The 23,271-nt window shown below is 42.4% G+C and overlaps 1 protein-coding gene across 1 annotated transcript in view; it reads right to left on the reverse strand.

Moving 5' to 3' along the window:
• Positions 1-23,271, reverse strand: part of LOC145394105 (FMRFamide receptor-like) — a 379,045-nt gene that overhangs the window by 160,126 nt on the left and 195,648 nt on the right. The window contains exon 2 of the mRNA XM_080268084.1: positions 16,748-16,780. The gene's annotated coding sequence lies outside the window, so the exon portion shown is untranslated. The remainder of the gene's footprint in view (positions 1-16,747; positions 16,781-23,271) is intronic.

Raw genomic sequence — 23,271 nt, forward strand, 5'->3', positions numbered from 1 at the left:
AAATGAAAGAATGGAGATGGAAGGGTGCAGGTAGGACGGCGTGAGAGCGTGTAGGTCGGCTGAAATATGAAAAACAAGGCAATTCGGAAGCAGAGGATTTAGAGAGAGGTGGATGTGGTAAGGGATAGTCAGTGGGTTGGCGGGTGAGATGTGCTTTGTGTTGAGAGGTTTCAGGTGGAACAAAAAGCTAGGAAATGTGACTGGAGAAACAAGACTAAGTGCGAACAATAAGGGACGAGAACAACTTTTTTTTTTTTTAACATGGCTAAATTCTTGGGTTCTTTCCCTGTGCATTATAAAAAGTGGGATGGGAGGAGTGATAAAATACAGGCGCCGGAAAAAAGGGTCGCTTTATATCCAACTTCTTTCTATCATTTTCGTCTGCTGCCTAATATTTCAAAGTTGAGAGAGACTTGTTATGTTCCTCTGGTGGCAGGTGATTCCCTCTGGTATGTTGCGTCAAAGAGGAATATGACGGTCATGCTTTACGTGTGAAGTAGGCGCAGCGGAAGAGTAGAGAGCTTTTGTCCTTGGCTGTCCATGTCAAGGCGTTGGTGGGCTGTGTTGGATGGAAGATGGCAGGAGGCAGATTATATTCACTTCCTTTTCTATCTCACTATCAATCTTTCTGGGTCTACCTATCTGTCTATCCCTGTAACTTATTATCAATGTATCTACCTACCTACCTACCTATCTATCTGCTTATCTATCTATCTACTTACCTACCTTTCTGTCTGTATAACTACCAGACGTCATACCAAAGTCATCGTGGGTGACTAATAACAAATAGATCTTCTTATAGGCTCGTCCCCACATCCTTCGCTGGACCTACACTTAATAAGAGTTGAAGTTAAGTCATTCCGTCCATCCCCTCCTTATCCTGGTTCGTCCATAATTCACCTATCCCTTACACCTACACTCATCCGCTCCTTATCCTGGTTCGTCCACAAATCACCCTTTCCTTTTACTACACTCATCCCCTCCTTATCCTGGTTCGTCCATTCACTCATCCATTATACCACGACTCATCCTCTCATCACCTATCCCTTCCATTTACAAACATCCTCTTATTAACCTGGCTCACATGTAATCAACCAATCCATCCCAACCCACCTTCCAGCAAGTGTTCTTATGCCTCATCTTGGTTTATCTTCAGTTTTTCTTTCCATTCCATTCCACTCCATGTTCCAGCATACTTTCTTCCATTTTGCAGTTCTCCATCGAAGCTTAATTTGCCTTCAAACTAATTCCTTTTCTCTTTACAATGGCTGATTTGGTATGAACTCTTGCATCTCAATCCAATTTCCAGCATTCTTTCTTCCAGCTGGCCTTGTTTTTCTCCATCCAGTCTCTTAAACCTTTCTAAGCTGCCTTCCAGAATATGAGCATAGGAACCCACTTGTCCTGATTGAAGTGCAGTGTTTACATTCTACCCTTATACGCCTTACAGCAAATAGCAAGCATATATACTTAAAATTTAAAACTTATTACCTTCAGTACAACGATACCTTACTGTCTTTTTATCTTCTCTACAACCAGACGATATATTATCAAGGTGTGGAGAGACACACCTGTACGTAAAAGGGTTAATTTATACTGTTTTCGTTTTTTCCTTACAAGCATTTTTTACAGTTTAGTATATATATATATATATATATATATATATATATATATATATATATATATATATATATATATATATATATATATATATGATCCAGGAGTAATTTTAGGGAATTTTATCAAAGAGGAACAAATTCACAACAGTCGTTATGAACAGCATCTATAACTTCTGATGAGTCAAAATATTGCTATCTTTTGTGGCTTAAACACGAGAATGAAAAAAACAGTAAACATATGTTATATGATCGTAAACACACGTAACAGAAAATGACAACGATGCACTGAAGTTTGCGAGTTCCGATATAAACTGACCCTAATGTTTTTAGATTGTCCCCAGACGACATGTATTATTTAAAAGTGGGCTTATATTATTATTACAAACCTCACCGTGGTGCGGTACTGCTGAGATGGGGGGGGGGGGATTGCAGCGTATGGATCAGGTGTGCTATAGTGGTGCAGGTGCTGGTCTGTCCGGGCTTTACAGGCATGCAAAATGCTGCCAATATATCCTGCATGACACCTGCGGTATTTAAAGCTACACATCACACGGGCCTAGACCAACCGTTTCACGGATGTTAAAATAAAAGTTTATATACTCGTGTAAATATATATATATATATATATATATATATATACAGTGTAATGTACTTTATTCATTGAGTTACATTTACTTGCAGACTGCAATAATGCAAATACAGGGCTCAGACTTTACGCATGCGCTCAAAAGATGAAATCAAGTTGACTGATTATTACTGCCACCACCATCGCCACAACAACAAAAACATAAGCACGTCACCTCCCCCCCCCCAAAAAAAAAAAGACCCCAATGATTCCTATAAATCAAATAAGAAATACTAAAAAGTATTTATTACCGAGATGGGGACAGTCTCTCCATAGGCAGATATTAATGCCCACCTGGAGCAGGAATAAAAGCAAAGTTCCCCATAGTAACACAAGTCCACTTTTTTTTTTTTTTTTTTAAGTCCAGTAAATATGAAACCTTCAGTCATGATATTCTGCGATGTCTGTTGGGTTCCGTACATCGCCTCGCTGTGTTTCGAAAGTCATAGTTCACTGTCTGTGTTTATCGTTCCAGGTGGATCAGTATTTATGTCCGCAACTGTGTAACATCGTAACATGGTATCAAAGAGATGAACTGGGAATTTCATATCCTTCGCGGTTTAAATATATTCCAAGATAAATACTCTACCCCCAACACAATTACCCTACCCCCAACACAATTACTTAACCCCAACACAATTACTCCACCCCCAACACAATTACTCCACCCCAACACAATTACTCCACCCCCAACACAATTACTCCACCCCAACACAATTACTCCACCCCCAACACAATTACTCTACCCCAAAACAATTACTCTACCCCCAACACAATTACTCTACCCCTGCACAATTACTCTACCCCCAACACAATTGCTCTGACACTCTCCAACAAATAATCTTCATTTTTGAGTGGAATATTGACAGGAAACTTGTTAATGGCTGCTAATGACATCCCAATCCCCCTAATCCGGTTAATTAGTCAGGTAAATGACAGCCCTAATCACCCGATCAATGTTATTACCGGACGAAGTGATGAGGGAAAGTGAAGAGAGAGGTGGAAGAGGTGATGAGGGGAATAGGTGATGATGGGGTGGATGGAGGGGAGATGAGGGGGAGGGAGTGAGGAGGGGGTGAAGGTGAAGAGGGGAGGGAGTGATTTGGAGTGGGAGATGAAGCAGTGGGGCGGAGAGAGGAATGAGAAGGGGAAAGAAATGGGGTTAAGAGGGGAGGGGGTTGGAAGGAGGTAGGGGGTGAAGACATGAGGGGGTTGGAAGGAGGTAGGGGGTGAAGACATGAGGGGATGAAAAGGAGGTGAAGAGAGAAGGGTTAAGAGGAGGTGAGCAGGTGAAGAAGTGGGGGATAAAAAATGGATGAAGAAAGAAGAGTGATGAGGGGAGATGAAGAGGGGAGAGGGGATGAACTGTTGTCTTCAAGGTCACGAGATCAAACTCCGGCTGGAAACAACTGAAGGCTCTGAATTTCGTTAATCCCTTCACTATGAGAGGCCTCCCTTTACCAGGACTAAAAACTGGATTAAATAAAACAGTGCTGAAGGTGCTGCTGGGTACTCTCGTAATTTCTATTTGTTAACTAATGATAATGTAATCGGTGGCTAAATAAATAAATAAATAAATACGTAAAAGACACGAGTACTGATGTTATTAAAAGTTCCCAGATCTATAACAGCCACTTAGACGCCATGGATAAAAACATAAAAATATAAATACAAATAAAACCCACACACTTAATACTGTCACTACTCTAGCATATCACAACACCCCTAGCATACCACAATACCCCTAGCATACCACAATACAGCATACCACAATACCCCTAGCATACCACAATACCCCTAGCATACCACAATACAGCATACCACAATACCCCTAGCATACCACAATACAGCATACCACACTACCTCTAGCATACCATAACACCTCTAGCATAACAACAAAAATATAGACGACTTGGTATTAGTGTCCGTGTAGGTGTCATGTGTTGGTTGTTCGTGGGGAGAGAGAGAGAGACAGAGAGAGAGAGAGAGAGAGAGAGAAAGAAGAACTGATAACCACGTCCAAATCAAAAGGGTAATTCATTTGTGAGGTTCAAATACAAATATACATATAGAGCGATACGTCGTCAATAAACACACACACACACACACACACACACACACACACACACACACACACACACACACACCAAAAACCAAATACGGCAAATTTGTCCATAAAGGGTTCGAGATAGGGCTTGAAAATTTTGGGTGACAGAATAAACGTGGAAATTGTCCACTAACAGGATGCTAAATGGATGGGGAGGGCTGGGATGGGAGTGGGATGGAGGTGGGGACAGAAGTGGGATGGAGGTAGGATTGGAGGTGGGGAAAGAAGTGGGATTGGAGGTGGGGAAAGAAGTGGGATTGGAGGTGGGGAAAGAAGTGGGATTGCAGGTGCGGAAAGAAGTGGGATTGCAGGTGCGGAAAGAAGTGGGATTGCAGGTGCGGAAAGAAGTGGGATTGCAGGTGCGGAAAGAAGTGGGATTGCAGGTGCGGAAAGAAGTGGGATGGAGGTGGGGAAAGAAATGGGATGGAGGTGGGGAAAGAAGTGGGTTGGAGGCGGGGACAGAAATGGGATGGAGGCGGGGATAGAAGTGGGACTGGAAGTGGGGAAAGAAGTGGGATTGGACTAAACCCCTAACTTCGTAGCTAAGTATGGGAATGAAATGGGATGGGTTGGATAGAGCTGGGGCAGGATAGTAACAGGGATGAAATGGAATGGGACAGGACTGGGATACTGTGGGACAGGGTGGTGACTGGGGTACGATAAGGGTGAGAGAGAGGGATAGGGGTTTGCGAAGGGTACAGGTATTGGAAGGAAGAGATTGTTTTGTTATAGAAGTGGTATGAATAAACGCAAATGAGAGGTGGGAAGGAGTTGGGATAGGGGTGGGACGGCTTTGAGAGAGACATGACTTCAACTTAGGATACGTACTAGGAGACAGAGCAGAGATGGAATAAGGATAGACAGGTTACGGGAAGAGACACAGAAATGGTGCGGATGAAGGCTGGATAGAGGTAGGATAGAGATTAGATAAAAATAAAGATAAAAATGGAGAAGGTTGGATAAAGAGAGGACAAAATTGAGACAAAGTTATGATGACGCTGGTACAAGAGGCGAAATACGAGTGGGAGAGGGATAGGACGGGAGAGGAGAGGACAGGAGAGGATAGGAACAGGATGTGGACAGAACAGGTATGGGAGAGGGGAGGAATGCTCTCTATCCATTCATTTTCGTGTGTCAAGCCTGCCAAACAAATCAATACCCTATTCTCTCTCTCTCTCTCACACACACACACTCCTCCCCTCTATCCTAATTAACATCCTTTTCTCTTCCTCTACCTGTTTCTCCCTTCCTCTCTCCCCATCTCTCTTTTTTCACTCCCTCATTCACACTTCTACTTCATTCCCTGTAACCTCTCTCTCTCTCTCTCTCTTTCTCCCCTTTGTGTATATTCAATTCCCTTCACCTTTGAGTGTCCAGTGTCCTCCTTCACCTAGCAATCTCCCTGCCACTTCACCTAGTTTCCCCCTTCAAAAGATTCTCTCTCTCTCTCTCTCTCTCTCACCCATCCACCCTTTCCTCTATGTTATCCTCGCCTTGCTTCCCTCGTCTTTCATCTCAATCTCTCTTTAATTTCTCTCTCTGAGCAGGTAGAGCGAGAATTCTAATTAGGTGCTAATGAAGGTATCAATAAGGGTGAATCATATACCTTTTACAGAGAGAGAGAGAGAGAGAGAGAGAGAGAGAGAGAGAGATGGAGGGTGCTGAAGGTTCTTAGGGGAGAAACCTGATTCCACACTGCTAATTGGCTACTTGTTACTGCCTGTTAGTCCCTCTACAGCTACGGGCGTTTGTTAGGCTTGTCTGAAAGTCTGGGCGCGATTTAAGAATAACTACTCTCTTCTTGACTACCTACTACTCTCTTACTGGTTACCTGCTACTCTTACTGGCTACCTGTTACTCTCTCTCTCTCTCTCTCTACTGAATGACAAGCCAAATGGTTTATTATGCTGGTGGTGAACTAGGCTAAGGGTTTCCATCTTATGTGTCGTTAGGGATTCTTGCCCACAGAATGCCTCTCAGGGAAGAATGTGGCAGGTCACCGTTGGCTAAAATGTCAGGAACGGAGTGGCCTGAACCCGGTATCCTACACTCCTGTTTATATATGAGAGAGAGAGAGAGAGAGAGAGAGAGAGAGAGAGAGAGAGAGAGAGAGAGAGAGAGAGAGAGAGAGAGAGAGAGACTGGATGATGAATGGAAAACGAACCAGGAAGTAGGTGAAACGAAAAATAAAAAGCAACTATCGACCCATTATTTCTCTCAGTACGGTGAGTTCTGAGTTGATTCTTTCTCCTCTTAAAGATCTGATTCAACCGAGGAAGGAGATCTCGTTCTGTATGTGTTAATGAAAGGTATATTTAACCTCTTCAGTTCAAAAAGTCTCTCCTATGCTGAAAATTGTTGTCTGGAGAAAGAAAGAACGAAAGACAGAAATTAAAGAAAGAACGAAAGACATTAAAGAAAGAGAGAATGAATGAAAAAAAAAATAAATAAATAAGAAAACTACACGTAAAAACACCGACATCTTAGTGAGAGGGTTAATTTCCGTCAAGACAATCTGAATCTTCCAAGTACAGGAGGTAGTCTTGGGCGGGAAATGACAGTATGGCATTCTCCTTAATCCCCTCATCTCCAGGGCGTCATTTCTGTTTTATTCTTGTCATCTCCGGGCAATTTTTGAGAGAGTTATCGAACTGAAGGGGTAAGATGCGGCCCTCATTACATCTTTCAAGACATGGGAAGGAGATTTCTTATGAATAAAATCGTCTGGAGATGGTCAGAAAATGTAGAAAACGTAAGTCATCGTTGTGGAGGGGTTAGGTGGGAGGAAGAGAATAAAGAGAAATATTTAAGAGGAGGAAAATATCAACACAGTAAACAGGAAATAATAGTGTCATGGAGGTAGCTTTTTTTTTTTTTTTTTTTTTTTTTTTTTTTTTTTTTAAGCAGAGAGGTAAATGAGAGAGGGAGGTATAAGCTAGGGGGAGGGCAGCGAAAAAAAGGCAGGGAACAGGACGACATGGAGGCGATTTGTTTGTGGCCACCCCTTACGGGATTAAGGCGTCTGGGTATAGATAAACAGACACTGAAGTTCACATCCACAGGGGCACCCACCATCCATTCATGTTGTGCTGCCTCCAGGTGACTCTCCACTGAGTAACAAGCCATATGGTATCTTGTAGCCCAGGAAACCATTTACTACATAAGGTACCCCCTCTCCTATCCCCTCCGTGACCTCCCTTTATTCCCATCCCTCTCAGCTTCGCGTCTCCCTCCCACTCCATATTCTCTCATCCCCTTCTCTTTCTCTTCTATCCTTCCTCCTCTTCCCTCCCCCCTCCTCTCATCCCTATCCTTTCATCCTCTTCCCGCATCATCTCTCCTCCTCCTCCCATCCCGTCTCTTCACCCCTCCCTCCCACTTCCCTTACTCTCCCTCCCCTTCACCCTCTCCCACCCACTGTCGTCACTCTCATCACCATTTAACAACTTCTGGGTGGTCAATTAAGTTGCAGGGTTTCATGAGGAGAAACTGTGTGTGTGTGTGTGTGTGTGTGTGTGTGTGTGTGTGTGTGTGTGTGTGTGTGTGTGTGTGTGTGTGTGTGTGTGTGTGTGTGTGTGTGTGTGTGTGTGTGGTGCGTGCGTGCGTGTGTGTGTGTGTGTGTGTGTGTGTGTGTGTGTGTGTGTGTGTGTGTGTGTGTGTGTGTGTGTGTGTGATGCAGACATAAAAAAATATATATAGACAGCCAGACAGACAGAGGTAGACACACATATACACAGAAAAACAGAAAAGAGGACAGAGACGATAAATGGGTGAAAAGATATACAAAGCCAAACAAACAAACATACACACAGACATTCATGCACACAGGAGAGAGAGACACACAGACAAAGAATTAATCAAACAAACAAAAAAAAAAGGCCAAAGAAAGGGAAAAGAAGGCAGAAAAACAAAACACACAAAAAAACAAGAAGAAAACATGAGAAGAGCGAAAGCAATAAATGAGAATATATGAGGATACAATACGAAACCTGTTTTGGAGGAGATGGCGAGAATTATTATTATTATTATTTTATTACTACTACTAATACTACTACCACCACCATTACTGCTGCTGCTGCTGCTACTACTGCTACTATTACTCTTATTGATCTCTATACCTCTTTCTATGTCTATCCATCTACAAATCTATCTATCTGTTTATCTATCTAACTATATCCTGATGTACAAGTATTTTCTTAAATTTATGTAATTGGAATAAACTTTCCCCGAACCACATAAACAGTGAGAACCGTAATACTTGCTTGGTCTGTGTATCTATGCAACAAGAACCCTCCCACATTATCTCTCTCTCTCTCTCTCTCTCTCTCTCTCTCTCTCTCTCTCTCTCTCTCACACACACACACACACACACACACACATACACAATTTTTTCATTTCATATTTTTTGTGTTATCTGGCTCACGCTCGGAGATAAAAGTATTTAATTAAAGAAGAGGAATTCCTATGTAACTACTGCTTGTGTTTTGCTGGACTCTCTCTCTCTCTCTCTCACACACACACACACACACACACACACACACACACACGTCAGCAGCTCTCCAATAACAAACTTAGACACACCTGTAGTGCATATAGTTTAGTCAAGAGGTGGAGCAGTTGGCAATAACCTAACATGACTCGGCCTAAAACTCTCCTATAAACACATCTAACTAGCATATAAGAGCCAGGTTTTAACGCCTCTCTCTCTCTCGTTGTGAGATAATAACGATTCCCCTTACTATCTCACTCGACCAGCCGTCCTTTCAGGCCTGTCTAGGTCTGCCCGGCCTTGTTCCGCTTCGCCTTTATCAACCCTGCCCTGCCTTTCATTGTCCTGCTCCTGCCCTGTTTCTGTCCTTCCCCCTCCTGCCCTGCCTTGCCCTTCCCATCCCAACACTCCTGTCCTGCCCTGTCTTGCTCCATTTTCCATGCCTTTTCTGTCATGTTGTTCTTTCACCTTGTCTTGTAATTTCCTGTTATAACTTTTTCTGCCTTATCCTTTCCTATCCAGATACTCCCATTCATCCATCACCTCACCACCACCTCAATCCACCCACTCCCACCTCTCCACTCTGCTTTGATGGGGGAGGGGAGAGAGAGAGAGAGAGAGAGAGAGAGAGAGAGAGAGAGAGAGAGAGTGTGTGTGTGTGTGTGTGTGTGTGTGTGTGTGTGTGTGTGTGTGTGTGGATCTGAAGTTCTTGCAACACAGGCATCGCGAAGGAGGGAAAGTGTCTCTATGATCAAAGGCATACTCCTCTGCTATTTTTATCTTCTTTGTGGTTAGTTTCAAGTCACAGCGAATGAAAGCGAGTGAAAGCCATCGAATCGGAGTGCCCATGACATTAGTGGTATATTTCTGCTATTTCTTTTCCAATTTGATTTTGTGACAGTGAGGCAATGTCATAGAGAAACTGACTGACCTCCAGGGTATGTATCTGAGGCTTCTGTCCTAAAGAGAGTGGTTTCCCAGCACCCACTGTAACGTGAAGAGATACAGGCTGACATTATAGGTGGCTTCTGTAATTTGATCTTGCCTTTGTCCTTTTTCCAAACTGCATGTCCTACCTAACACTTCCTTGCCCTGTCCTGCCTTGTCCTGCTCTGTCCTGACTGGCCTTGTCCTGCCTTGCATGTCCTGCCTATGCCCTCTCCTGTCCCGTCTTGCCTTACCATACCCTGCTTTGCCTTGTCCTGTCATGTCCTGCTCCGTTCTGTTCTGTTTTGCCCTGCCTTATTCTGTCTTTCCATATCCTCTTCTGCCCTGTCCTGCACTGCTCTGCTCTGTCCTGCTCGTTTCCAGTTCTTTCTTGTCCAGGGGCAGCCGCTGCACTTCCCTCCTTGTATCACCACACGGACCCACTGTGATACTAGCCGACTGTGATATCAAAGGGGGTCTCTGTTCTCTAAGTAAGGGGGTTTCATATCACAGGGACCTACCGTAACAATAGTACTTTCAAAGGGGAAGATGCAATTGGCTTCGTCTGTTCTTTTTTCCATTTCTTTTTAGTTCTTGACCGCCAATGCGACAAGGAAGAAAATGACGTCAAACGCGAATTCTGTGGCTTGTTCCCTTTGAGACTACTTTCGTATAACAGAACCATTGTGAACGGAATACCTTGTGACAGAGCAACATTATGACAGACGAAATGGAGGGTAATTCTGTGGTTTCTCTTCTCTGTAAAGGATGGTTTAGCGATATGACTGTGTTCGGATGTGACTGCTGGTTTCTGCGGTGGATGTTTTCGTTGCACTACTGTGACAGGTAACATAAAAACGTAAAAGTCTGTAGTTTCTGTTTCGGGTTTCATCAGACCCACTGTGACACGGAACAAAGACTTACTTCAAGGGTGATTTCTGTGGTCTCTATTCTATGCAGGGTTGGTTTCGTGACAGCCCAGTTTAGTTATGTTTAGAGAAAAATTCACTTTTATTATACGCTTTCTACAGGTTGATTTTTAAACAATCTTGTTATTTTACGATTTGAGAAAGACCGTGAAATCGAAGGTGGCCTTTATAACTTACTTGGTTTCTGTACTTTGTTTGACTTCTATAGTTTGCCTTATGAAAGGAATAAGTTGAGCGACGACAATTTTGTAACGACGAGAACTCAAAGGTGGTTTCAGCATTGTTTTCTTAGACAGAATGGTTTCGTTACAACTTTGTAACATGTAGAAAACGACTGTAAGTTCAAGTTGGTTTCGGTGATTTTTTTTTTCTACTGATGGCTTTTGTAAAACGTTCAATTATCACTAACACCCGCTGCAATTATTTCTACCTATTTTTTCAATTCGTAATTTTGTTTCCGTATGTACTGCATACTTTTGCTTTCTGTATCTAATATAGTCTGAAGATATACATCCTCTCTGCATCTGTATTTCTGTTTCCTTTATTTGTTTTCCGTATATGTAATTTTTTTTATCTACTCGCTCTCGGTATATCTGTTTTTTTAATCTACTGACTGTCCGTACATGTAATTCTGTTTTCTGTATGAAATTTCTACTGTACTTGAGTTTACACCTGTTTCAATATTGCAATCAGTACTAATTATGTTCTTTTACATAACTGCAAATCTGGTTTCTATCTCTTACTTCTTTCTCTATCTTCAATTTTGTTTCCTGTCTCTAATTTGGTCTCTCTAATTTTATTCAGTGTGTATTTTTGTTTTCTGTACTGGATGGTTTTGCAACAGAGCCACTGTCATAGAAAGTGGCGGTGACATCAAAGGCGGCTTCTGTGGTTTCTGTTTTCTGTGAGGGAAGGCTGATTGGTGTGTGTGTGTGTGTGTGTGTGTGTGTGTGTGTGTGTGTGTGTGTGTGTGTGTGTGTGTGTGTGTGTGTGTGAATTCTGATGGCTTACAGGTTGTTACCAACTCTCTCTCTCTCTCTCTCTCTCTCTCTCTCTCTCTCAACACAACTTGGTTTTAACAAGGCCTGTCAACCTCAGTCGTGTTCTAAGCCCCCATATTCTGTTTCAGTTTCCCAAGTCGCTATGCCTGGCCAAGACAGGTAGCCAGGTGAGGTCAGGTCAGGTTAGGTTAGGTCAGGTCAGGTCAGTCAGCTTTGGTCGTCAGGTCAGGTGAGGTCAAGTAAAAAGATTAGATTATGTTGGGTTCTATCTCCCTCTTCCAGCTCACACTTTCCTCTTATTAACAATCTTCTTCCTTCTTTGTGTACATTCCTCTCTTTTTATCTCCCTCTTTTCCCTCTTCCTCCCTGATGGTCACAGTTCACCCCTCTTCATTCCTCTTTCCTCTCATAATCTCCTCCCCTCACCTCTCTTATCAGCTCTTTCCCCTCACTCCAGCTTTGTAATTCTCCCCTCTTCCCTTCTCTTTTCTCCTATTCTTCTGCTCGACATTTTCCGCACACTGCAACCTTCTTTTCTTTTTTCTTTTTCCCCGTTCTCTCTCTCTCTCTCTCTCTCTCTCTCTCTTGGACAACAAATAGCCGAGCCAATAAAACAGCGCAGGAGGGCAAAACACGACTAAAACAGGTAGGGCCAAGCAGCTACACCTGCACTTTACTTCATTAACGTGGCCGGGTGGAAGGAAGGAAGGAAGGAAGGAAGGAGGGAAGGGAGGAAGGAAGGAAGGAAGAAAGGAAGGAAGGAAGGAAGAAAGGAAGGAAGGAAGAAAACGGCAAAAAAAAAGAACGAACGAACGAATAAAAGACAGAAAATAACAAGGAAGGCTGGCAAGAAGGCAGAATGAAAGGGAGTAATAATGGAAAGATGGGAAGGACGAAAAGGGATGAAAAGAGAAATGAAGAAAAGGAAGAGGGAAGACAACAAGAGAAAATGTGAAAGACAACAATTAACTATGCAAAGAGAAACTGATGAACATGGGAAAAAGGAAGGGATAACATGGGAGAGAGAGAGAGAGAGAGAGAGAGAGAGAGAGAGAGAGAGAGAGAGAGAGAGAGAGAGAGAGAGAGAGAGAGAGAGAGAGAGAGCAATATTGGATACCTGGCGAGAATGCTCAGACGAAGAAAACAGATGTTACCTTTTTTATTTTACTCCAAGGTGAAGGTGGAAGTCAGGAAAATGAAAATAAAACACAGTAAAAGAAAACAGGAAGAAAAGTAAAATGGGGAAAAAAGCCAAATAAATCATAAAACACTATAAAGTTTTAAGAAAAAAAAAAAAAACACCATTTTCTTTTACATTTCTGGGCCTAGATTTGATACCCCATTCCCTGTGGTTCATCTACCTCTTGTGTGACACTGATTTCTCATATCACCACTTTGACGCCAATACCTACCGTCCATATTGAATACACGCAAGAGCTGCCTCACTCATGATTGGTGTGATGGCAATAGTTTTTTATTTATTTATTTATTTACTTATACACGATGCTGGATCTTGTGAAATATGAGTTTGTTCTACTGAAGTCCACAATATTGAACTCTTCCTTGGCCAGCCTTGGATCGAAATCGCATTCATTCGTACAGCTGATTAATTCCCTAACCACCTGACTATCATCTTCCACGAAAAACTTAAAAACAGGAAAAAAAGGACAAGGGGGATGAAAAGACAGAGAATGAAAAGGTAAGAGTGAAAGGAAATGTGAGAGAAAAGGAGAGGATGAGGAAGAAAGACACCAGTTAGCTGCTCTCTCTCTCTCTCTCTCTCCCTTTCTCACTCCGATTATCTAGCTATCTACCTTATTCTTTCCGTATCAGTCAATCAAACTATTTTCCACAACACGGTCTAAATCCATAACACGTTTCCACAAGGTCCAAATACTGCAAAACCCTTATCCTGCTCACACCCCTGGCGGCAATTAAGACACGCCCACTAATTACCCGGCAAACAAGCTCACTGTAATTAGTAAACTCATTAGCAATCCACCCTTTTTAATTCCTTCCTATTCCCTCTCTATCCTCCCTAATTTGCCAAGGTCTTTGTATCTGAGCTAAGTGACTCAATTTTACCTTTTGTGTGTGTGTGTGTGTGTGTGTGTGTGTGTGTGTGTGTGTGTGTGTGTGTGTGTGTGTGTATGTGTGTGTGTGTTTTAGGATACAGGTGGTCCTGACAAAAAAAAGGACTTCTCTTAGTGATATCAACCTCTGATGGAGCAAAGGGCAACCATCCCACTAACTTAAACCCATTCAGTACAAAAAAATATCCCGATTTATTAACATCCTGCTGCTTTAAGACGATTACATTCATCTTAAGAGGGTCCTGTAGTCCTGAAGGGGTTAAGGAAGGAGTTAAGGAAGGCTGTATCTAACCCCTCAGTTCGAGATGTCATGACACACGGTACGGGTAAGAATATTGCTGCATCACGAAAATGTGTAAGGCGAGCTTTTTCTTGGCACTGTCCTAAAAACTCCTGAAAAACATGTCAATCAAACCTGAACAAATATCTCGAATAACTTTTAGTTCACTGGATCAGTCTGGTCTTTATCTATTGGTATCTATCTATCTAACTGTCTGTCTCCTTATCTATCTCTCTATTCCAGTTATGTCTAATGTCAGTGGATTTTATTTCGTATCGACTGCACACGGGTCATTTAGTTAAGGGATTTTCGTCCGTCTGTGTCCCTTTTCCATTAGCTAAGACATCACCACGGTTCTACATCCTTGCCATAACACTTCTTCGTGATTAGCACTACACTCCAGTATTATACCTCTTGTCACAGCATTCAGGCTAAAGGGGTGGCCATTTTACACCGCATTATAGTGAACAGAGGAAAAATAGGTAGACGGCTTCGCTCAAAAGACGCCCTCGCTCACCTTGGCGTTGACGCTTTCATCACTGTCATTATCAACAGGTTTTTCACATTCTCCATCTAATAATGAAATTCCCGGGGAAGGAAAAGACAACATGAAAGGATCTGTTGTTTGTTTTTGTGAGGTAACCCCAACGTTTAATTTGTAGTGTGCATCAAAGGTGGACTGTGGGTCATGGGGGGTATGGTAGGGTATGGTATGGTATGGTATGGTATGGTATGGTATGGTATGGGATGGGATGGAGTGTTATGGTATGGTACGGTAGTATGGTTAGGTATGGTATGGCTGGATTGGGTTGGGTAGTGTTTAGTTTGGTCTGGTTTGGTTAGGACGTGTTAGGGTGGACTGGGGTGGGCTGGACTGGATTCGATTAGTCTGGGTTGGGTTGGGTTGGACTGGTTGAGATTAGACTGGATTGAGTTGGGGTGGACTGGGTTGGATTAGGTTGGACTGGGCTGGGTCGGGCAGAGGTACGGTTGAACTGGGTTAGATTAAGCTTGGAAAGTATTGGTTAGGTTAGGTTAGGTTGGGCAGCTTAGGACAGGGTAATAAGGTAAGTTTGGGTGTGTTATAAGCTATGTTTGACGAAGGTGTAGGCACGTTACATTTCACTCACACCTTCACAGCCCCATCTTCTTACTTTCTCTCTCACTTTCACTCATCTTCTTACTTTCACTCTCACTTTCACTTGCTCATCTTCTTACTTTCTCTCTCACTTTCACTCACTCAGCTTCTTACGCTCTCTCTCACTATCACTCACTCATTTTCTTACTTTCTCTCTCACTTTCACTCACTCACTACGTCTCATGTTTACTTTAACTCGCTCCCTTTCCTGTTCTGTTTCTCACTGGGACTGTATCACTTGCTCTTATTAACTCACTCTCTTACTCTCTAATTCTCCCTCTCTCTTCCTCGGGGTGACGTAATTATTTTGTGTATGTATTCATCTCTCTCTCTCTCTCTCTCTCTCTCTCTCGGGATGGAGTGCGGGGAAGTGATAATGGGCAAAGTGAAGGCATGATTGAGCAAGAACAATGGCAATTCAGGGTAAGAGAGAGAGAGAGAGAGAGAGAAACTGCACCTTACTGTATGCTGTAAGTATGAATTTCCGCGTATGTGTGGTGTGTGCAGAGATGTGTGTGTAATTAAGGCATATATCGGTGTGTGTGTGTGTGTGTGTGTGTGTGTGTGTGTGTGTGTGTGTGTGTGTGCGCAATAGCTCAGGTGCAAGAGAAGTGGCTATTTATAAAAGAAAAAGAGGGGTAACTTCTTTATTCCGCACACAATATCACTGGTAAGGACTGGACAATGGACCCGAGATGATTATGCTCAAATTGGCGAAGGGGGACACACAATGTAAACAATCCACACACAGATTCTTTCTTTCTCTCTCTCTCTCTCTCTCTCTCCCTCTCTCTCTCACACACACACACACACACACACACAGTCAAATATTTATCACAAAGACAGGCAGAGTTATTCAGTATGTTTCGATGGTAATGGGAGCAGATATGGTGCCATGGAAGAGTTTGAAGCCTACATGAGTGAATACGAACGGATATTTACTCATTACTTCCGCCACAGACAGAGCAGGGGGACATTCACTTTACTCCTGTCTGCAAAAACGATTGAAAAAAATATATCAACATTTGCGGGATATTCCTATCAATATTTCACAAGTCAGGAGCTCATTAATGTTTTCTGGTCTAATTCTCACACAATTTTATTCAAGTAAAGCAAGCCACTGGTCTGTACTATAAGGGGTGAACGTCATCAATTTCAATAAAGCATGATAAAGTCGCAGGAGACAGTCGTGCTTTCAGTAAAAATGAAAACCTTGAAAAATCCGATTAATCCCCCGATATATGGAGAGTAATTTCCAGAGAGTTTCTTTAGGGCCGACCTTGTGAGACCTGGTGAGCGTGGGAGAAGTGTGAGCTGACACTGAAGCCATTAGAGATATCCCAGCTCATTAAAACGGAGATGGGCCGAATGAAGAGTTGAGAGAGGAAAAAAAAAAGTTTGACGGACAAACACTTTAAGGGTCTTTTTTTTTTAATCCGGTGAGGAGAAAAACAAGTGAAGCGCGCACGCACACACACACACACACACACACACACACACACACACACACACACACACACACACACACACACACATTACCTTAGGTGTGGCGGTGGCGGTGGTGGGGATGATCTGAAAAGAGAATGAAACGTATCAATGAAGTAAGTGGGAAGGGGAGGAGGGGTGGGGGAGGTAGGCGTGCAGGGAGGGGGAGATGGTGGGGGAAGAGGGAGTCAGGGAGAATAACGAGTAAATGTTTACAATATTTAGCTTTGTTATAAATAATAATAACAATCATCATCATCATCACAACAACAACAACAATAATAATAATAATAATAATAATAATAATAATAATAATAATAATGCTTACTACTACTACTACTACTACTTCCATCAACACCACACCATTATCATCATCATCATCATCAACACCATCACTGTTACTGTAATTACTGTTTACCAATAATATTCATTTCAAGCATTTAATCACGAATTTATACCGTACATCTGGTTCACTCCTATACCGTACAATCCCTCAATTAAGTATTTCCCTTACTAGACTTGAGAAAATAATGGTATTATGTGGAAATGTTAAATTTTCTATTGCCTACGAGAAGATACTTATAGACATGAATAAATTTAAACAAAAGCATTCGGGAGCCAAATGCTAATCGCCCGCCTAAATATGTTGATGCTAAGGTACAAGCTACCTACAAACCAAATATGAAGAAAATCCGCAAAACTCAACGGAATTCAGTCACCCTATTTCACAAAAGGCAATAGCATTAAAAAATTATGGTGGCTGGCATTCGGTCGTACTTGATCAAATCTTCACCACAAGAAATAGGCTTCTGCACATCCACGTAGTTGCTATTTCCTGAAGGTTCGGTGAAATTTCGTCTACAACTTTTTGAGATATTTTGGCAACACACACACACACACACACACACACACACTATATCGCCTTGTCTTGCTTAAGGCGGCCGATAATGAATAAAATGCAGGTAAATGCGGAAGGAGGAGAGACGAGGAAAGTATATATTTTTGTTCCACTGTAGTCTTCTCTCATAAAAGGCTCGGAAATCAAAAGCTTTCTTAGAGAGAGAGAGAGAGAGAGAGAGAGAGAGCAATAAAAAAAAAAAAAAACATACTTTTTTCTGTATCATTATGAGCGACACGACATTAACCACGAACAGGTAGAAAAAAAAAGATGGAGAAAAAAACTTGGATGGGAATTCGAGTGACAATATTTAGAGGAAGGGGAAAAAATGAAAGAGAGAGAGAGAGAGAGAGAGAGAGAGAGAACGATGGAGGTATAAGGGAGAAGAGGAAGAAAATAGGAAAGCTAGCGAAGAGATGGGAAGGAAGAAAAGGAAAGGAAGGCAGCGAGGGAAAGGGAGGAGGAAAGACGATAGGGAGGAAAGAGAAAAGGGAGGTAACTTGTGAGAGAGGTAGAGAGGAGAGGAGGGAAATGTTACGAAGGAGGGAAGGGAGAGAGAGGAGGGGAAGAAAAGGAGGAATATAAGAAAGAAGAGTGAAAAATATAGGTAAGGAGAGGGGGACAGAAGAGAGGAAAATAGGTGAAGAGTGGACATGAGAGGATGACAATGAGCGAGATTATAAATGAGTGGAAGGGAAAGAGGGCAATATGGAGGAAAGGAAAGAAAGGAAACTTGCATGACAGTGGAGAGAAATGGAGAAAAATGAGGAGATTAATGGGCGGAGAGAAAGAGTATAAAAATATGTAAAGAGGAAGGCGAATGCGATGAAGGAAGAGGATTGAGGAAGAGAAATGAATAAGAGGGCCACGAGAAATTGGGAAGAAAAGGAGGATAAAGAAGAGGAGAAGGAAGAGGGTAAGAACGGGAGGGTAAGGAGTGGGAGGGAGGAGAGAAGAAAAGACTGCTAAGGAAAGAGATGGAAGAGAGGGTCACGAGAGAGACTGCGAAAAAGAGGTGAAGAGAGAGGAAGCGGAGGAGGACGGTAAGGATGAGAAGGTAAGGATATGGGAGGGAAGAGAGAAGACAGGTAAGGAAGGAGGCGGAAGGGAGGAGGTATGATATGGTGGGGTGGGGTGGGCTGGATGGGGGTTGGGGAGAGGGTGGGGGTGGGGTAGGGTGGGTTAAGTAGGGGTTAAAAAAAGAGAGATGCCCGCTATGATTTTTTTACTATCATATTTCAGAAGGGAGTTGACAGGCGGAGATCCCAACCCACTTCACTGCTGACTGATGCTTTAGGTGGTCGAGTGGGTGAGGGGGGAAGGCAGGCAGGGGTTGGGAGAGGAGGGGAAGGGAGGGGAAAGGGCAAAATAAGGGTGTCTGGGAGAATAAGAGGGTGTGGGCAGAGATTTAAGTTTATGAGAGGGATAAGGAAGAGGGGGGGGGGTTATAAGGAGGGAGATAGGAGTGTCAGGGGCGTCAGAGAGAGGTAGGGGTGTCAAGGAGGAGAGAGGGGTGTCAGGAGGAGGCAGGGAGTGTCAGGGGCTAGATAGGGATGTAAGAGGGGATACAGAGAAATAATGAGGGAAATATGGTAATACGTAGAGGCAGGTGCTTAGGAGAGAGGGGGAAGGGCTTATGAGAGGGGGAAAGGAGGAAAGGGGAGGGAAGGGGAGGTAGGGCTGTCAGGGGGAGGCAGGGGTGTTTGGGTGGAGGTTCGGGTGTCTGGGGGGTGGAGTATGGGTGTATGTAAAGGCGGATGCTTATGAGGAGGGGAGAGGGGTTTATGAGGGAAGAAGACGATGGGGAAGAGGGGAGCTGATGATGGGGAAGAGAGGGGAGAGGAGGTAAGGGTGTCAGAAGAGGAAGTTGGGGGTGTCTGGGGGAAGCAGGGTTTGCAGGAAGAGGTTAGCGTTAATGACAGGGGAGATGGAGAAGGTAAGAGAGGAAAGAAGCTGTCTAGTAAGGGAGTGGGGAAGAGGGGCGTCTGAGAAGTGGAGAGGGAGAAGGAAGGGATGAAAGGAACAATGGGAAGGGGAGAGCTAGGAGGGAGTGAAGGAGGAAGGATGCTTGGGAGAAGAGGGGGAGGGACTGTGCTTGTGAGGATAGGAAGAATGTGAGGGAATGTGAAGAGAGGTATACTCGTACTCAAGAAAGAGAGAGAGAGAGAGAGAGAGAGAGAGAGAGAGAGAGAGAGAGAGAGAGAGAGAGAGAGAGAGAGGACGAAGCCGTGACGCAGAAAAAATGAAGAAAATCAGAGAAAAATAATACAAAGACGGACAGAGGTGAGGCTGAGAGATAAAGCAGAGATGGGACAACGACGAGAGATAAGGTGGAGGAAGAGCATGCCAAGAGATAGAGATAAGAGACAGAGGGGAAGATGAAAGAGGCTGAGGAATGTGAAATCAGAGCTCGTCATAACTATCTCAAATTGGCCATGCAGTATTATTCAGCGTACGTCACTGAGGAGTAATGAGAAGATATATATGAGAAGGGAAGTAACAAAAACAGCGAAATAATAATAATAATAATAATAATAAAATGAAAATAAGTAAAAAAATAATAATACTAAACCATAAGTCTATAAGTATAAAAAACATACTTTCTTTTATCATATGCACAAAGAACTCTAATGCATTATATATATATAAGGAAAATACACATACACAAATCTGATTATACCACATACATACACAGATAGACCAAAAACAAACACAAAACATACATACATGCAACAAAAATGTAGCTACACACTTAGGCGATATAAAACGTAACACACACACACACACACACACAAGAACACGGATGCAAACGATCATAAACACCTTCTGTGGTTCAAGGAGAATAACGAGAGAGAGAGAGAGAGAGAGAGAGAGAGAGAGAGAGAATAAATACTGTGGGGTACCGCCACAAACAATCGCCAACCACACCAAAGCCAAACAAACAAACAGCATGACTTTCACCAACCAGGCCAATTGAGTTGTTTGTTGCCTGAGCGCGGTGTGGGGGGGATAGATAGCACGTAGATAGACAGGTAGATAGGGGATAGACGGCAGGTAGATAGACGGGTAGATAGATGGGGAGGTCGACTGACAGATAGATACACTGACATGGGTGGAAGAATGCATACTAGATTTGGATACATAAATATGCAGAAAAGTAGACAGGTTGATAAACAGACTGATAGACAGATAGAGACAGACACAGATAAACAGACAGACAGACAAATATATAGACAGACAGACAGATAGACAGATACGGACAGAGAGAGACAGATACACAGATATAGATAGACGGATTGCAAGATAGATTGATAAAGATAGACAGATAGATAGGTAGATGGACAGACTGATAGACAGACAGACAGATACAGATAAATAGATATATGGATAGACAGACAGCCTAACACTGACAGATAAACACGTACACATAGATGAATGAATGAGAAGGTACTGCGTAGATGAAAGACATGTAGATAAATATAAAAAATAACAAGACAGGTGGATGAATGGAGGGCTGAGAGAAATGAATAGGTATCGGGCCAGAAAAATTGATGAGCGGTGGGTGGATGGATAGACAGACAGATACAGAGATTTAGAAAGATAGATGGATGGTTGAAATGAAGGACACATGAAGAGGGAATAGTATTGGTAAAAATGAGATCGTCTTAGATAATAAGGTATAGAGATGGATGAATATAAGAAAGAGACAAATAACGGATAATACAGAGAGAGAGAGAGAGAGAGAGAGAGAGAGAGAGAGAGAGAGAGAGAGAGAGAGAGATGGGTTTATGCTTTGAGGAGCCAATGACCAGGATCTTTTACTTTTTTTTTTTTTTTTTTAATCTGGACAGTAAATGGGTTGACTCTGAAATTTATAATGCACATCTGGAAAAACTGTGCAGATCAGGCTTGTAATAGGGAGCCAGGATTCCAAGGGCTTGGATGATGAGTGGATGATTGTCTGACCCATTTCACTCGGCATGGTGTTCACAGGTCTCCCACTTCGTCCTTTGTTTCTTCGAATGATGATGACTGATTGATTGTCTGACTGATTGATTGATGATGATGACTGATTGATTGATTCACTGACTGACTGCTGCTGCTGCTTATAATGATGATACTGATGATGATGTTGATGCTGTTTACCTCTCACTATCAGCCATCTGGTGCAACATGTCTGAATTTCAACACTTTGTATTCTAGTTACAGCGGTACTTTCAATTAATTCAATTTTGTAATGCCACGATTGACCTCTCCTAAACTTCACCTTCTTAGTTACAGTCGCATTTTCCTTCAAGTTTCTGTATCGCCCTGACTGATTTCTTGTAGCATTCTGTATTCTTGTAACAGCAGTACTTTACATGTTCAACCTTCTGTCATACCAAATATAGAATCAGTAGTTAGTTTTTTTTGTGGGTAAGAAGCTAAGGGGTTGGTCTTGTGTTTTTGTTATGTTATCGATGTTATATGTTACTGATGTATGTTATTGATGTATGTTATTGATGTATGTTACTTTTGTTTATGCTTCTCTTTACTGAAGCTGTTTTTGTTAATATTTTGTTACAGAGCTGAAGTTGTTAGTGTTGGAATAATTATATCAGACAGAGTAATTATTATTATCACTGTTGTTGTTGCTATTACTGATAGTGGTGGCGGGTGTACTGGTGTAGTTATAGCTGTTACTGTTGCTGCTGTTGTTAATTTAGTTACTGGTAATTATGATGCTGATGTTATTGTTGTTGCTGATGTTGGTGGAGTAGCGTTGCTGTTGTTACTGATGGTGGCGGTGATCTTTGTTACTGTTGATGTTGTTTCTGTGCCTGTAGTTGTTAGTTCTGTTGCATAATCACAGCTGCTGGATTATGTGGGATTTTTTTTGCATTTATTTTTTTTACTAAGATTGATTCAGTCTACGGTAATCTTTTTCTCTAAAACATGGAGAGTATGTTTTCACCCCTGTTTATTTGTTTGTTTGTTTGATAGCAGGATTACTAAAAAAAAACTAAATGAGAGATTCGGACCACATGAAGTGGGTAGATAGCCCATTATCCTAGGATATAATTGATTAACTTTTGGGGCCGATCAGATATCGTATTACAGATTCTGGTCCGGAAAACACTTTCTGCGAAACCCTAATCAGTGATGAGAAAACCTAACCCATTATGAAGAGTGGTTTGGAAATTACGTTGTCCTTGTCGGAGAGATGAACTCCTTTGTGTGCCCCTCTAGTTTGTTAATATTATTTTAAGGCCGATTTTTTTCTTAGTTTTTTACTGTATTATTTTTGTTCTGTAGTAATTAGTTTTTGTTGTTCTTTTTGGCAGTGTTGTTGTCGGCAGTGGGGACAGCATTCCAGGTGTCTGTTTTTGCTCACCTGTTTACCTGTACGAGTATGTAGATGTCACTTCTGTTCGTTCTGTTGCATAACATTTCGTTCATGGCATTAGATGCAGGGTTGCTATACTCTTTTTACTCTAACCTGACTTAAAACTGAGATCTCCATTTTGCGTTGTAACAACAGATTAACACTAGAACATGCCACTAGTCACGAGTAAGTGCTATGGAAAGGATGCTGAGCCGTAGTATTTTCTTGTTCAGGAACTGGGCTACGTGCAGTTACAAAAGACCGAAACTCTAGGCCAACTTAACGTGAGAGAACTATAGGGATCTGTATTTATGA

The sequence above is a fragment of the Coenobita brevimanus genome, chromosome 26 (assembly GCF_032717465.1).
Source record: "Coenobita brevimanus isolate Jiangsu-jjx chromosome 26, ASM3271746v2, whole genome shotgun sequence".
Taxonomy (NCBI): domain Eukaryota; kingdom Metazoa; phylum Arthropoda; class Malacostraca; order Decapoda; family Coenobitidae; genus Coenobita; species Coenobita brevimanus.